Source organism: Parasteatoda tepidariorum, chromosome 10, assembly GCF_982258835.1.
Source record: "Parasteatoda tepidariorum strain Cologne lab strain chromosome 10, Ptep-v5.0, whole genome shotgun sequence".
NCBI lineage: Eukaryota > Metazoa > Arthropoda > Arachnida > Araneae > Theridiidae > Parasteatoda > Parasteatoda tepidariorum.
Genome location: NC_141764.1, coordinates 62,207,161 through 62,224,607, shown reverse-complemented (window position 1 = coordinate 62,224,607; position 17,447 = coordinate 62,207,161). Strand labels below are relative to the sequence as shown.

At 29.3% G+C, this 17,447-nt stretch overlaps 1 protein-coding gene across 3 annotated transcripts in view; it reads right to left on the bottom strand.

The window, feature by feature from the left end:
• Nucleotides 1-17,197, bottom strand: part of RASSF8 (ras association domain-containing protein 8) — a 71,172-nt gene extending 53,975 nt beyond the window's left edge. The window contains exon 1 of one of the 3 annotated variants that reach the window (XM_016058302.5): nt 16,956-17,197. The gene's annotated coding sequence lies outside the window, so the exon portion shown is untranslated. The remainder of the gene's footprint in view (nt 1-16,955) is intronic. The other 2 variants (XM_016058305.5, XM_043050532.3) reach the window with 2 other exon arrangements.
• Nucleotides 17,198-17,447: the final 250 nt, after the last annotated feature.

The following is a 17,447-nucleotide window of genomic DNA, read 5'->3' as shown; positions in this document are numbered from 1 at the left end:
ATGCAAACAAATTAACGGAAAAGATCTTCCCCATTGAGTAAAAAGTTATTTTCTCATAATCCCAAGTTATTTTCTCATAATTTATTTTTATTTTGATATTTTGAAAAGTTCTTTTCAATATTTGAAACTTCATGGTTTAGTCTAGATTTGTATTAACTTTTATATACTATAAATTTTAAATTACTTACAGAGGTGAAAGAGAATTTGCGATGAAAGTTTCTCCCGTGGTAATGCATCCTCTTAAACATCAAGAGATTGCAAAGATTAAATCTTATCACTCATCCACAAATTTTAATAAAAACTTTTGAGTTATTAAGCTACGCTAATTTGACATAATAAAATAAACCTGTTTCGTTGTCTATGACTTGAATGATAGCACAGTAACTCAGGATTAAATTTTATCTCGAGTTACTATGCATCAGATTTTTAATTTTAACACTATTAAAAAAAATATTTATTTTTTTACTACAATTAGCTTCTATTTTTTAAGCATTTAAAAATTTTCCAAAAACTACTAAATAATTGAAAACCGAAAATAAAGGTAAACGGTATTGAATAAAGATTAAAATTTGAAACATTAACTCATTTACGCTAAAATACAATTTTCATAATAAGCTAAACGGTTTCAATGAATTTGTCCAGTTAAAGGGACAGGAAACAAAAAGTTTATATTTTGAACGATTATATTATTTAGGGTAAGGGCGTAACACAAAGCCTCTGAAACGTCAACTCAGTGTAGAGAAGGCAAAAAAGAATAAAATCAAAACAGCTTTCTTTACAACATCTTTATCGTTTGATTTAAAGAGGATGGGATCAGATAAAATGAGAAACTTTCAGCGAACACAAAATCTCAATTAAAAAAAATCTCTGCATGCTTTGATTAACACTCGTGTAACTAGTTTCAATCCTTAGTCGCCACTTAATTTCGACGAAATTCGTGTTTTTTTTAATAAATGTTTGACTTTATATAGAACTCTATAATGATTCATACCACAGGGATGAGTTTGGTAAAAAAAAAAAAAAAAAAAAAAGAAGCTGAAAATAGAAATTCAAAAATGTTACATTGCAAAAACACTTTTTAAATAATTGAAAAAATACCTGCCATTTAAGTAAGAAATTTTTTTATGTAGGAAAAATTTATAGCCACAGAATGCTATCAGCGTTTGAATAAAAATGTCGATGTGAGATTTTATTTATTTATTTAAATTATATGAATATGAATCTTAATAGCAATTTTTGAATCACCGGAATACAAATCTAGACATTAAAACGACTCTCGCATATATACGAATCTCGATGTTTGATTTTAACATCGAGCGAATACGAATTCTGATGAATAATTAAGAACACAACTCATAATAGTACCTTTTAAATCGCGTGAATACAAAAGCTATATTTGATATAAAATTGTGAAAATACGAAACACGATGCGCGATCTTAAATAGGGTAAATATTAATCGCGATGTGTGATTTTAAATCATGCGAATGTAATTATAAATTGCTTTTGCATTGGTAGGAAAAAGCGTAAAGAATAATATTGTTTATTTAATATTATTTAGCTTAATATTAGTTAGCTTAAATAAAATTAATTATTGATTTTAAAACTAAGTTGATTAAAAAAAGATTTTGGAAAACAAGCTGACATGTAAAGAAAGAGTTGGCGATATTGTTACAACTCTCAAAAGATTTACTGTCAACAGGAAACTGCAACCCTACAACGGCCTTTTTTTCGTACTTCTCTCGTCCTTACCTGCCTGAGCAGGTGAATGACGAACGACTAACAAAAGGGTCTTTCCCGAAAAAGAAAAAAAAAACGTGCAGCGAAATTTAACGGACACCAACAAGAGTAACAAACTGTAAGTAACAGATGCTCCGTCCACTTTGCCATAAGCATCTTTGGACAGTATATAAAATTGAATGAACGATGAGATTTGTTTATAGATGGTTTTATATTAATTTATTAATCATAAAAAAATTACTTCACAAATAATATTTAAAGATATTAGGAATAATTATTTTCATTTATAAAGAAATGCAACAACAAAAAGCTTATTTTAATACCGTACATTAACATTTATTCACAATAAAATACAAAATATAGCCTTGCAATTACTTTGGATAACACTAAACTATTATTTGAATATTATTATTTTTAATTGAATACTATTATTTTTATTTGAATACTATTATTTTACTAAACTATTATTTTTAATTCATTACTCTCTTTAGGGCAGGGTTTCTTAACCTGTGGTTCATGAACCCCTAAGGGGTCCATGAGTTATATTTTGGGGGTCCGCTGACTACTCCTAATTTTTAAAACGTTTGGAAGCCTACCCAATGCTTGTAAATCGAACTATGGCAGCTTTAATTCCGTTTGCTACTGTGTATCTTTGCGAAGCGGGATTTTCCACACTTGTGACAATAAAAATATAACATCGAAATCGATTGAATATTGAACATGATATACACATTGCTTTGTCGAAAACCATCCCCCAATTAAATTTATTAATTAAGGAAAAGCAGCAGCAACCTTCACATTAAAAATTTTAATTTAAAAAATTTTGTATACTATTAAAATAATAAAATTAAATGTTTTCTAATAATTGATGTTTTTTGCAATTATTTTTTTTCACAGGGGGGTGGTCCGTGACTTCTTAAAAATTTTTAAAAGGGGTCCATTATATCAAAAAGGTTAAGAAACACTGCTTTAGGGGCACTGAAGAAATAAAAAAAATTCGTTTTTCGTAACAGAATATTATAAATATAGCATAATAATATAAATAATTCATTCCTTTCAGTTTTTCATACATTAAACTAACATAGTTTTAACTAAAATATTAGAGTTTTAAATTTGAGACATTGCTAGATTTTAGAAATTTTAATTTTAATTTAATATTAGTTTTCAAAAACCGTAGGTATATATTTCCGAACTAAATTTCATAAAATAATTAAATAAATAGAAGGAAATTAAATTTTGCACTCATAATTTTGGGATCGTGGAACTAACAATATTTTATGGGGTATTGTTTATATTGATTTCAACTGTTGTTGCTGGCCCACACGGTTAGCGGAGCTAAACCAAGTCCATGACTCCAGAGACTCTGAGTAAGTCTGTAACAAAAAGTGGATCTGAAAAGAGGTCCACTTTAGAGATATTTAGGCATTGAAGTATATGTTCAGGAGTAGCTTGTCGTTACACTTAGTGCAAACAGGGAAAACTCTTGAACCATTACTGAACAACATAGTTCTTAGGTGACCGCTTCGAAATCTTGATATAACCGTCTGATCCCGCCTACTGCACTGAAGGGTCAGGCTGCCACCTGCGCGGTTGCACTGATACCAATGATCTTGGCGAACAATTGAATGGACTTGGTATTCTTTGGCCAAGCCAATGATGAACAGGAGGGGCCACAGGACCACGAAGGCTGTTAAAACGGGAGTGGAGCTCCGAGAAAGTCAGAGATGCCGAAGAATGCAGGGGCAGATCAGTTCCGCTCTTAGCCAAGGAGTCTGCAATCTCATTATCCTCAACATCGACATGAGATGGGTTCCATTGCAAGTGTATATTATGGGAGAAAGAAAGGGTCTTCAGCTTGTTTAAAATTGAAACTCCATCACTGTCACCCACCCCATGCCAATCCGAAAGGTGCTGGATTGCACTCCTACTATCGCTCAAAATCCAGATGTCATTTGATCCAGGTAAAGTAAGCACAGCGCCCAATCCAGCATCTATAGCGATCAGCTCGCTGCGAAAGACAAAGCAGTGATTAGGATTTCTCAACTTGATATGGTAAGAGCTGTGATTGGATCTGACGAAGACACCACTGCCAGAACAAGAATCGGCATTCCTACTGCCATCTGTATAAATAAGAGTTGCCTCGCTCGGAATGCTGTTGATCAATTCAAGAGCAATTTGTCTCAGATACTCAGGAACGTCAGAAGATTTGCTGACATGTACAGGAAGAAATGAATGGAAATACACTCTTTGGAGTCCCTCGATTGGATCAACACAAGAGTTCTGATTTCAACTGGAATGCTGTACAGGCCAAGGAGCGAAATTTACAATCAACCGCTCGCCATTGGCAACCAAATATTTAAGGCTGGCGAGTAAGTAGCTGAGTTAGAATCTATAGAAACAAAAATTTAAGATTACAGAATTTGACACGAGGGCTACAAAACTGACAGGTTGTATTTTCTGGCCAAAATAAAAACTGTTTAAAAATATGAAATATTGTAAGTATGAAAACATTTTTGATAGTACAATTTTCTTATTTTAATGACCTTTGATTACACGAGAACATTGAAACCTTATGGCAAAGTTATTTTTTAACTTAATATTATTATTACTTCGCAGTAGATATGTTTACATTTTTCAATCTATGGTTTTAGGTTTTGGTTTCATTTTTATGAAAATAGTTTCGTGAAAATAGTGGCCAACAAAACGTTTAGTGTGGCTAGTATCTTTAGAATTGATATTTCAAACCTTATAAGCACACGGTAAAAAAAAAAAAATTAATTTTCTAAAAAAGGCAACATGTTTTAAGTTTTAAAATGAATTATATATTTTAAGTCATACCTATTTAATGTGTTAAAAAATTTTTTAAAAATTATACTATTTTTTTATTCTGATTTAGGTCTAAAAATAAAACATTCATAAAAAATGAAATTTTTACGGCCCCTTTACTTAGTATGGAGCAAAATAAGATACTACGTATTTTAATTCCAGATTTTTTAAACAAATAATAAATTAATGATAAAAAGTTCATAGCGAACCTAGACTTTAAAGAGTTACTTTATGTTCAAGGACATGCTTTTAAATTTACTTCCGTAGCAGTTTCAGATTAAATGTAACCAACATTGAGAGGACAGCCTAGAACAGTCAATCAAATTTACAAGGAGTCAATAGAAGTTCAAGGTTAAATGGAATTGAATCTAGCGGAAGCCTCACCAAAGTTTACGAGTTATGAAAGTATATCAACTTTTATTGTAAAAAAATTGAAAATAAAAAATACTATTTACCAGAAATGGGCAATTGCTTAGGCTCCAAAGGAACACTGTTAAAGAGGTTCGCTCAAATTAATTTAACCTTTATGTAGTATTTATGTATTATTTTTTAATCAGAATTTTTCTTAGATCGCAAAAAAACTCTTTAGCTGGCTATTTGTCCACTTTTGATAATAAACCAACAGCTTAAAAGTCCAAGTATTATAGCGCTATGAGATGTATGATGTATAAACTAGTACTTCACGTATTTTTTGCCATTAAAATGTTCTGTAATACACAAAAATGAATAAATTATTAACCTTTAACAAAATTTTCATGCTAAATTAAAGCACAAAAAAAAATTCCCCCAAAGATAAGTTCTGCAAAAAAAAATTGGGCAAATGTTACTTTAACATACAAAAAAAAAATAAAACGTCTTTGTCTAAAACAGGGGTTTCCAACTTACATGAGGGCGGGGGCCACAATTACAAACATCAGTCAAATGGCAGGCCGCAACTTTATCAAAATTTTATATATGACTCTTTTATAACCGAAGGAACATAAATATTACTGTCAGATTTTCATCAGTTTGTACAAAACAAAAGTATCTAATTGCAAATTAAAATAAGTAGATTTTTTTAAAATATATAATTGCATATTAAAGAATTAATGTGCAACAGATATCTAATTGTTAAGATATAAAACTTTAAAAAGTTTGGTATTAAAACTTACATAGTACCACACAAAATGTTCAATGAGAGAATTGAGATTTGTCTGCTGCAACCACCAGAGAATAGATATTTATATTTAAAATTTACAGATGTAAATAATTTCGTCCAAAATGAGTTGTTTCACAAAGTTTAATCGGAGAATTTCTTCAAGAAAATTTCTGACATTTCGCAAATTATATGCTAAAGTATATTCGCAAAATACAAAAAAAAAAAAAAAAAACTAAATAAAAAAGTGCAACATACATGATTATTTTTGTATTTGAATAAACATTTTCTTGGATGCAAAACCTGAGAAATAAATTTTTTTGCACCTTTGTTATTTTAAATTTCGCAGAAACTAAGAAATTAGGTTGTTTTTTTTTAACGAGAAAAGTATTTTAAACCAATATGGATTTTTTTACGAAAATTGTCCACAAAAAGAAATGACAACTAATACAATTTAGCTCGCGGGTCACAAAAAATGGCTTCGCGGGCCGCATGCGTCCCGCCAGTTGGTAACCACTGGTCTAAAAGGTAGACTAAGTCAAATAACTCAAATCTCAAAGAAATTTACGTTACAGACTTTCCGACATTCTTTCCCCTTATCCGCGAACAATGTAACTTTTAAGACAGTATTTTTTATATCATAGTACATCATTGTACCAAGGGCATATTTCCTACATTCAGGATGACTGAGTATCTCTTGTAAAATATTATAAATTATAAAAATCGGCTCCCGATTTAAACATTTCAAATGGATAAAATTGAATGAATAACTTTTTTGCTGCTTTCCGGACACGGAAAAAAAGCGACATCGTAAGCAATTAGTAAAAACCAAAATAATCCAAGTCTTCTTCCCATACATTCCATCTGCGCAAAATTTAACGGAATAAATTAAACCGTTTAAATTAAACGGCACACATACCTACAATTAACTCATGGCTATCGGGTATTTAAAATTACAATTACTACTTGTTAATTTAATCACTGGCACAGAATGAACACGTCTCTAAATATATCCGATCAATTAACAGCAACAAATAATAATCCATCTATGAATACAGCCTCGCAATCAAAAGCCTCTTAGATTAGCAGTAACGGTTTCTCCCTATAACACGATTTGCCACTACAATGGAGTCGAGCAATTATTTTTACAGAAATTAAGTCCAGGTGACCCCATGATACGGCTCGTCAAACAACAACAGCGAATGATTGCGTAGCAGTTTCCCGCCATAATGCAGCAGTTGACCACAACCATTGTCCGCAAGTTAAATACAGAAAAGAAGAAAAAAGCAATGCCAAGGACGGACGTGTCAAACAAGCGGATAATCTTGTAGAGTTGTTTCGGGTTACTTAAATAAATGGAACTGAAGTCACCATCGTTGAAAACTTGCTAATGAAGGACATAAGATCTGCTGTTGTTATGCATGACTGAATGAGCGTCATGGAGAAGGGATAGTTACGAAGGGGAAAAAAATTAATGAAATATAATGGAGAGTTGCGAAAGTTCGGGATGGTATTATGAGTCTGTAATTATTGTACGGATAGGCTTCCAAGTTTGGATTGGTGCAATTAAAAATAATTCCGACACCCCTTTACAAGAGGGTTTATTTCATGAAACCATTAGCAAATTTCCCCATAAGTAGCTTATACGATACTGAAAGAACAAGACTAATTAGAACAATGTTTGTGTCTGTAATTATTGTACGGATAGGTCTCGAAATTTGGATTGATGCAATTAAAAAAATTCCGACACCCCTTTATAGCAAATTTCCCCATAAGTAGCTTATACGATACTAAAAGGACAAGACAAATTAGAGCCATCTAAACAATGTTTAGGGAAATCTTAATATTTATAACTTGTAAAGCAACAATATCAAGGCAAACTTTGAGAAAAACATTTTTGTTAAAATATTCTCATTAGAAACTTAAAATGATAGTTATTGCTATTAAAATTAAGTGCTTAACAAAATTATTTTTATGGTTATACAATAATTGAGCTGTTTTGAAATCGCTGAAGTAAACAACGCTAAGCACATCCGCAGCAAAAGTAAACAACACTAAACACTCGATAAGCAAAGTATACGTTTATGCGGTGGGAAAATCCCAGTGCCGAATAACAACTAGAAAATGGGATATTTTGGACATTTTAGTGTTACGTAACGTAGCTTAAAATTGAATAGATATGCAATATTTTCAGTCATGGGCTCTAGACATGAGCATCTGTAGAAATAATTTTATTTTATTACAGTCGTTGAACAACTGATCCTATCTTTGTGGTTTATGACAATCGATGTTCAATTCGATAACCTTGTAATTTTGAACTCAATCCGGAAGACAAGGGAACTCCTGGATCAAGTATTGGGAAAAATTTGCCTTTGTGGAGGTCTTTTTGCTGAACTAACCCGCATTTGCGTTGCATGAGAAAGAAAACTACGAAAACCTCCCATGGTTAGTCTGACGTTAAAGAGACTAATCCCACGGTCTACCACTGAGGATATTTTAGATCAGTACCTGTGGTTGGTGCGAGCCGGGTGCGAATTCATATCAACAATGCCATCGTTGGGATTCGAGCCCGGTTCGCCTCATTGGGAGGCGAGTGCTCTATCCATTGAGCCACCACGGATCAATAAGAATAATTAAAACTATCAATAATAACAATTCTTCACAAATAACTATAAAAAATTTTTATGATATTCTTAAGAAAAATACTTAAGATTGGTAGACTAGTTATTCCGACATCGATTTTAAAGAAGTAATGTAGTTAAAATATATCGAAAAAAGGTTTGTTTATTCTGTTCTATTTTTTTAAGCCTGATTTCGTAACTTAAAATATCGTCACACATCCGAACCATTAAATTTAAATTCACAAAAATCCGATCATAAAATCATAAGTTATTCAGAATAATTTTCTACTTTTTCTTACACTGTACTTTTTCTTTTTTCACACTGTGCATCAAAGTTACAAAACATGATATAGCATTACATAATTAAAATAGTTTTCGTTTTACTGAATTTTTTACATTTCATTCTAAAAAAAAAAAAAAAAGAATCTTGATAAATCTTAAAAAGAATATATATGTTCACAAAATTTCCGACAGTTAATAATAAATATAAAAAAGTCTCAGATTTCACAAAAAGTATATCGTGTTAGCATTTCTATACTGGACAACTCAATCACCATATCAATATATTATATTATATTAATAATCAATATATTATATTATATTAATAATCAATATATTATATTATATTAATAATCAATATATTATATTAAGAAACAGGTGATTACCGATAAAAAAAAACAATCATATAGAAAGAAAACTAAAAGAAAATTAACTGAAATGAATTATTTTGGATGCTGCTGATTAAATTAGAAATACATAAAGAATGTCAGAAATACAACCCAATGCGCGATCAACAACATTTTTTCCATAACAATATAATAAGCGGAAAACAAAACTGAAACAAGCGGGAGGTTAAAGTTTTTACTAATACGAACAAAAAGAAAACCAGTTCCAAATCTCATGTGTGTGCTTTGCTGCTAATAAGGGACGATGAAGAAAAAAAAAAGAAAACCAAGAAAAACTTGCAATGTCAGACGATAGAGGAAAGGAATGTGCGTACCTCTTTTCTCTCGTACAACAGTGGGAAACAGCCAGAGGTTGGATACAGGGAGGGAGAGCCTTCAGGTACATGTTTGGCCCGCAAACATAACAGTGAACTCAAATACAACGTTGTCGTGCTTGCCCCACTCACACGTGGCTCGAATGGAATCAAAATTTGATTTAGGTATCTTTATTCGACAATATTACGACAAATTTCTCCTGCGGAGGTCAACGACCCACGGAATCTTAGTTGCAGATAATATTCAATAATTTGTTTTGTCTATCACTAAAAACTTAATTGATCAAGATAATGTGAAAATAAACACAGAATTTCATTAACTTTTATTTACAGTAAAAATTATATTCAGGCCAACATTTTTCAAAAATAAAAAAAATTGGTTGGATTTACAGCATCAATATGTTTTGTTGAGTGAATAATTAACAATAGGAATGAAAAAATATTTCTAAGCATTTCTCAAAATGCTATTTGATTAAATGATAATTAAATTATTAAGTACTATCGTCAAGTGTATGCCGTACAGCATGTTATTTTAAAACGATGCTACTAACTTTTTAATTATTATATTACTAGCTGAATACCCGTTCTTCACACGGGGAGATTAAAAAATTCATAAATCAGTATTGAGAAACACTACGAAATCATGCTCAAAACTGAAAATCATATACCATTACAATTAAAGAACTTGGTGGAAGAACCAGGTAAGTGAAATTTTTAGGAGAATTAATGAATCAGAGAAAATAAAAAAGTGGTTGTATCAATACGGATATGTTTAATGTTACAGAACTGTTTTTGCCTTCACTCAAATCTTAACATAAGTAATATCAGTTTTCAGTATGCACGTATGATTTTTATTTCAAATTAGGAAGGGGTAAATAAACAAAAAAGAAATATTTGTCCCTCTTTCTAATAAACTGGTAATAAAATAGTTCGGATTCAACTTTTTTTTTAGTTCTGAAAATATCACTTTCCTGGTTCTTCCACTTTCTTGCCCTTTTTGGTGGCTTTGCGTTATTGAAGTAAGCAAAACCCGTTGCTTGTAGTTAGAACCCATTAGAACAAAAATAAAATGTATTTAGTATCACTTCGCTTGATGCTATTGCACAATCAAGTAACTTTCTAATGTACATATCCCTTTCGAGGACCGTAAAACGCTTATTTCTAAAGTATCAGTATGAAAACTGCTAAGTATTGGTGCCGTCTTAATAATCAGCAAATATATCAATATAATATTTTATACCTACACTAGTATATTTGGAACATATTACATAACATAACCCTTCAATATATTACATAACCCTTCAGAGTTTGGTTAAAAATACATTTATCAGTTACAGCCAACTAAAGCTGAAATTTTTTTAAAAAAAAAAAAATAGAATTCTTATTAGAACTTGATAAGATTTTTGGAGCGTGGGCATTTCTCGATCTGACTTTTAATTTACTACTAAAATATTTATAAATCTTATAGTATTAATACACTATCTCTGCTACCACTGAAAAAAATAATTTCTGAAATTACGGAAAACCCGCTGTAGAATTCTTATCAAAACTGCACCAATTACCATAATACCAGTAGGGCATATTAACGTCAGTAACGAAAGAAGATTAATAAGAAGATTAATCTTCTGGAAATAAGATAAAGATTAGCTAATAAAAGATTACGAAAGGAAAATGATTTATAATTAAAGATAAACAGCTTTTATGATTTAATGAACATATTTGATAAGCAAGAACGAATTTTATGAACAAATTTCTGAGTAAAACAAATATTTTTCGTATACTTCGCTCATAAAAAAAAAAAAATTATTACTTAAAAGATTTATGAAGACGTTCGTTTTTTGATTATGTTTACGATTAAATAAGAAAAAAATACATATATTTTAATTGTTACGAAAGAAATTCACAATGCCGCAATGAACTTTATTTTGGAGAAAGATCAGAAAAGTTAAGTTTTTCCTAAAACAATATTCAAATTTTTCTGCCCGTTGTTAAAGATGCTATACTGCACCATCAAAAAAAAAAAAAAAAAAAAATACTGACATATGAGGATCGGGCAGTTTTTCTCAGATCTATGAATAGTCATAAGGCAAAGGATCTGAGAGTATTCTATTTGAATAGGTATATTCCTCATACATTGTATGCAACTGCTGTGTTCATGGCATACTAGACATTTGTCCAGTGAGCACTTTGTACTTCGCTTTGCAGTTGCATAATACTAAAGCTCACTAAAATCTACATCTCTTATCTGATTTTTGCATTCTCGAAAGTAAAGATGTTGCTCTATTTTTTTGTAACTATGTTCAAGAAATAGAAATTTCGATAAGGTTAAAACACTTTGATGTTTTAGCGATTGTTAAATTGAATTCAGAACAGCTGCATGGAATAATAATATAACCCATAAATGTCACTATTTTTACAAAAATATAATAAAATTATTTTCCTTATCTTTATTTGTAGTCAAAATTTCGTAGCTCATTAAAAATTTTAGAACTTATATAGTCTTCAATTTTACATTAAAAGGAAAGAAGAAAAGCGTTCATATTTCTTGCTATTTAGAAACTTTTCTGCCGCCAAATTTAAATATTTAATCAATTCAACATAAAGAGTAGAAACTTTTAAAAATTTAGCCACTGGTCTGAAGGACCTGTGTAACTTAAAGATACAACTAGTCTGTACAAATTATCACTGGTCCATATACCTGTCTTTATTGGTTAAGTTAAAGTGAATTTATATAAAAAAAAAATTATAATACAGAGTTTGTGTAATGCCACAGTTATCATGAAATATGCAATTTTGTGAAGAAAACCAAAAAGTTTGCATCAACATGCAAAGTATGCAATATTGAGACTGGAATATGCAATTTTGTGAGAAACTGGAATATGCAATTCTGTGACAAAAACATGAAACCGAATATCGAAAATCAAAAACAGCAAAACATCAATGATTGCTAGTCTGGGAGCCACTGCTAATTATTTTATGGTGGTCTGAGTCGCATTTTAATGGTCTTGGACCAACGGACCATCATTAATTACAAGCCTTACCACCAAATAATACTGCCAATATTTAAAATGCAATTTCTTTTCAAAATATTATAAACATTTCATCTGAAAATATCTACCTTATAAATATAATACATTCTAAACGATATATAAAAAGGAAATTTGAAATAATTAAAAAGAACAAAAGTTTAGAAATAAAAGAGTTTGGTCTCTCTCAAATATATTTGAATGTTTATATCTGAGTGCCATTTACTTTATTTTTTTCTTAATCCAAGTTCTGGATTTGATGCGGACGCAGCAACGTAAATATGTTACTTCCGTTACACAAAATGTTAAGCCTGCAACATCCATTTTTTTAAAAAACTGCATGCTTTGAAAAAAATTGTTCAAGTTATTTAATTTGTTACTAACAGCGATAAAAGGATCAGGAATTTTTTTTTTTTTTAAATATCGATTTATTTTAACAAAAAATTTATCTTTGCTAAATTTTTGTCACAAGTGGAACAAACAATCAGCCAATTAATATTCTAAAATCACCAACAACAAAAAAAATTCCAAAGAATTATTATTTCTGTATATTATGTTACCAAAAATAACCAAAATAGGTTAAATGCTGAAAATATCTTATTATAAATATTAAAATAGAATATTTAAATAAGACCTTAGTTCTGTGAAAAATGAAACCAGAGTTATGAGTTAAAAATAAAGGTATTAACTAAATACAATTTAAGCTTTAAAATTATATAAAATATGTTAAGTTTGCTAAAGTTTGAAATTCTGACATTTTGGGTCACTCTTCGTTTATCTATCTACTAGGGCAGTTGTGCACATAATTGGTAGCTCTAGGAAGCTTATTTTAATATTATATTTTATTTAATAGTTATAACATTTCAGCTTTCGTTTTTTTTAATACATTAATCTGTCACCCAAATTTAACTAATTTCATAGTCATTGATCCAGATTATTAACAGTAACTCAGGATTATACAGCATGCAAAGAATTATCAGAAAATTAAATAATAATAAAAAATGGAATTTTTAATGTTTTTTATAAACCAAAATATGAGGAAGGTGCTCGTTGCCCTTGCACAACAACCCTAAATTTAAACTCTAAATATTTTTTCTATATCATTAAAATCATAAAATTTATTCTTTATAACTTAGAATAAATTGTATGACTTTTAATTATGAAGAAGAAAAAAGTTTAGAATTTAGATTTAAGGTGGGTGTGAAAGTAATAATCCTTTGTATACATAATAAAATGTCTACTACGTTAATAATTCCCATTCTATTAAAACAAGGTTATCATTCTATTAAAAACAAGGTTAATTAATCTCACTTCATTTGATTAACACTAAGCTAGCTGAAAATGTTGTATGAAACTAAGAAAATTAAAGTGTATGGAGATAAAATATTAGCATAAACATTTTTTGGGCGTTCTATGCTGAAGCCCAATATGTATAGCAGCTGAAGCTTCAGCAGAAACTCTGGTCACAAATTGGTTAAACAGGGGTCTGTACAGACACTTTGTGAAAGGTCCTGTTTTTGTAAAATTGTAAAAAAAAACTATTCATAATTTGTGAATATAAAATACACGTTAAGTTACATTTTTTCAACCAGGGTTCTGCTTTTGTGAATTTGTGCAAATGGGGTCCTGTTATTTGGTATTTAGCCTATACTGCTCAACACAGAATATTCATTTCGGACAAATAATGGAAACAAAATCACTCACATTTTTAATAATTTCAATTGACATATAACAACACAACTTAGTAATGTATCACTTATAATGTGTTACGCATTAAATAAACTTAAACAATTCTTAAATTTATAATATTTTATTTAAAAAATTGCCAGAAATTAATTTTCATTTACATAATATTCAATTAATTAATTTTATGAATAAATATAAATTGATCAATTATTTATTTACAAAAAAAACAAAAATTTATAATTTAATATCAATAAAAATGCGCACACGATGTTTGTAAAAGTAGAAATATTTCTTTAGAATACTACATTTGGGATTCAAACATAGGGGAACTTCGAAAACTTAGTTTGTTTCGAACCCTCTTTTTTTTGTTCTCCCGGGGAATGGTTTATTTGATTAACAAAACAATAATGAAGATAAACAAATTTGTGAAGGGTCCGTTTAAAAGATAAATTTTGTAAAGGGTCTGTTAACGAACCAAAATTTCCTCTAAACAGACCCCTGTTAAATCATTAATACTCGGCCACTGTGACCGCGGAAGTATCTTATGAATGAAAGGGCTCTCTCTATATATATTTATAAATATACATATATATGTACATATTTTTCCCTTTGAAGTATTTTTTTTATTCTGTTACCCTTTTCTTTTTTAAATATATCATTATTCTGTTTACTGTGACATATGAAACCAAGAAGAACTCCCATTGCCAAACATATGGCGATGTGAGCTCTTTCAATAGACAGACTAGTTATACACAAACATTTCCTTGCTATTATGTCTTATTAATGATTTACCAAAAATTTTAGATTAAATATCTTTGTTGATAGTTATAAATTTAAGTTACATATTTATAAAAATATACATATTGCTCAAAAAGCATTCTTCTAAAATTGATACACCACGTTTTTCAGATCAAATCCTTTTCTTAACAAAATGGCCAATAAAAAAAATGAGACCAAATTGTAATTATTTTTAAAAAAAATTTAATTTTTCTTACTCCAGTCTCACAATAATAAAAATCTAAGATATTTTTCGATTGTTTTATATGTCTAAAAATGGTAAAAAAAGAAGGAAAAAAAAGAAAGAAAGGCTGAGTTATGTGCACAGAGGTTGCAGACATCTTGTCTGTTGCACTGTTAGAGATTTTGAGAATAAAAAGAAAATATGAATAATGTAAAGTGGAACATGAATTCTCAGATGGAATGCCAACATATTTTTTTCGCAAAGAAACTTTTAAGTAAAAATACTTCATGATTTATCTTAAACCCAATTTATGAATCAAAAATAAGAAGAATCTTGATAAGAATGAAACATCGGACTATTGACATTGAATCAAAAAATCTTTCATGTGGGCGAAATTATTTATTTAATGTTCAGTCATTATTGATATATTTTAAAGTTTATTAGAATCTTGTTAACCAGGTCCGTATCAATAAATTACATGAATTATTATATACATCCACAATGATAAATTATATCTGTAATTTACTATGTGTAGCATATAAAATGTAGTGAATGTAAAATGAATTAAAGGATAGCTACTGTTTTTAGATTGTTTGCTTACATAGTTAAAATTGTAAATGTTAATAAAAAAGTATACTTTAAATTTAGTAAACAACTTTTATATATAATAAATGCACACTACTTCACGTCATTTAATACTTTATATTAAGTGATTTATGCGTATTTTTAAAAAAACTTTTAGCCCTAAAAACTAAAATACATAAATTAATTATTGTTCAAAAGTATATTACAAACCCTGCTCTAGCAAGACGAAATTTTTCTCTGTGCAGTCAGCTAACACTAGTACTAAACAGTCATTCAACATAAAATATGTATGGTTTGCCCGGCATATTGTTAAATGGTTTATTATACATTTAATCTTAGAGAAAATATAGTGAATGACAAAATTTAAAAAGATTTATAAATTACTGTTGTATATAAGTGTAGCATACTATTTACAGTATAATAAATTCTCTATCTGAAAATTAAAGTAAAACTTTTTAATGACTGTTAAAAATAGACATAACTTCATGGCAGCCAAAAAAATTTCAAGAGTGACATTTTGCCTAAATCTAAATGAAGTTGAACAGTATGAAAATCTATGGCGGCTTAATGGTAGCAAAATTTTCTAATGATCTAGATCTATTTGATGTAAAAAATATAAGGCAGCAGAAGTTTATTTAGTGTAAATCGAAGTTAGTTCTATAATTAATGCATAGAATAGATAAATTAAAGAAATTTACATAGAATAGAGAGGAGTTGTTCAAAATGTTTACAAGTAAGATACCTTATGCTGTCTAGACCTGTTTGAACTTAATCAAAAAAACTTATAAGCAAGCGAGAGAAGTTAAGAAATAAAATAATTTAGGTTGTAAAATCAACTTTGTTATAACATTATTACTTTTTTACAAGGGTTGAACTTACAAAAGCTCTATATTTTATAAACATTCATAAAATTGTTTAATTTATAACTGTTTCTATAGTTTTTTATTATAAAGCCTCATAAAATATTTAAAATAAAAATACCTATAGAATAAGAGTTCAAAATATCCAAAGCAATTTTCGAAAAACAAAGTCAATATGACATTGTTTCCTGTAAACACAGAAAGTGACAAAAGATTATATCTTAAGAGTTTATAAATAAAAGAAAGTGTGAAAATATAAATTTCGTGCGGGCAGATTAAATTAATATCACCACAATGTGACAATATAATAATTTTATTACGATAAATAATACTTTTCAAAGCTAATGTTCGTCTAGAAGGCAGACAATTTTATACATTATTAAATTGTGTACCAAATTACAATTTAAGTTTATTTTTACATCATTGGAAAAAATTATAAAATAGGTTTTAAAGAAAAAATTTTAGAAATTTTTTTCTACTATGTATTAAGTGAAAATAAATGAAATTGAAAACTTACAATATTTTAACTAGTTTAAAAGGTAATCCAAATTGCTTTGAAGCTTCAAAGTATAAAAACTTATATCACAATTCACACAACTTCATGTAACCAAATCAACTGATTTTTAAAATCCCATGGATGTCACCCTCCTTTGGAACAAACTACATTCAGACAGACGATTTTTCCAAAACCTATCCTAAATCAACAAATAAGAAAGTAACCTAGAATGCGGTTGCGGAGATAGAAACAGGTGAGGGAGAAGGGAAGAAGGTTAAATTATTGATACGATTAAAAACAATAAAGATTAATCGTTTATATCGATTAAGTCATTTTTTGAATAGAAATATTTAACCTGACGTCACCAAAATTTGAATTCTGAAATTGAGTGTATTTACACATTGCAGCCAGCTTTCAATAAATTAAACCAGTTTGTCAGTCATTTTAAAATGTGCCTTATAGTCGAAACTGAACAGACTTAAAAGTGGAAGTTTTGGCAGTAGTCCCCCTTCT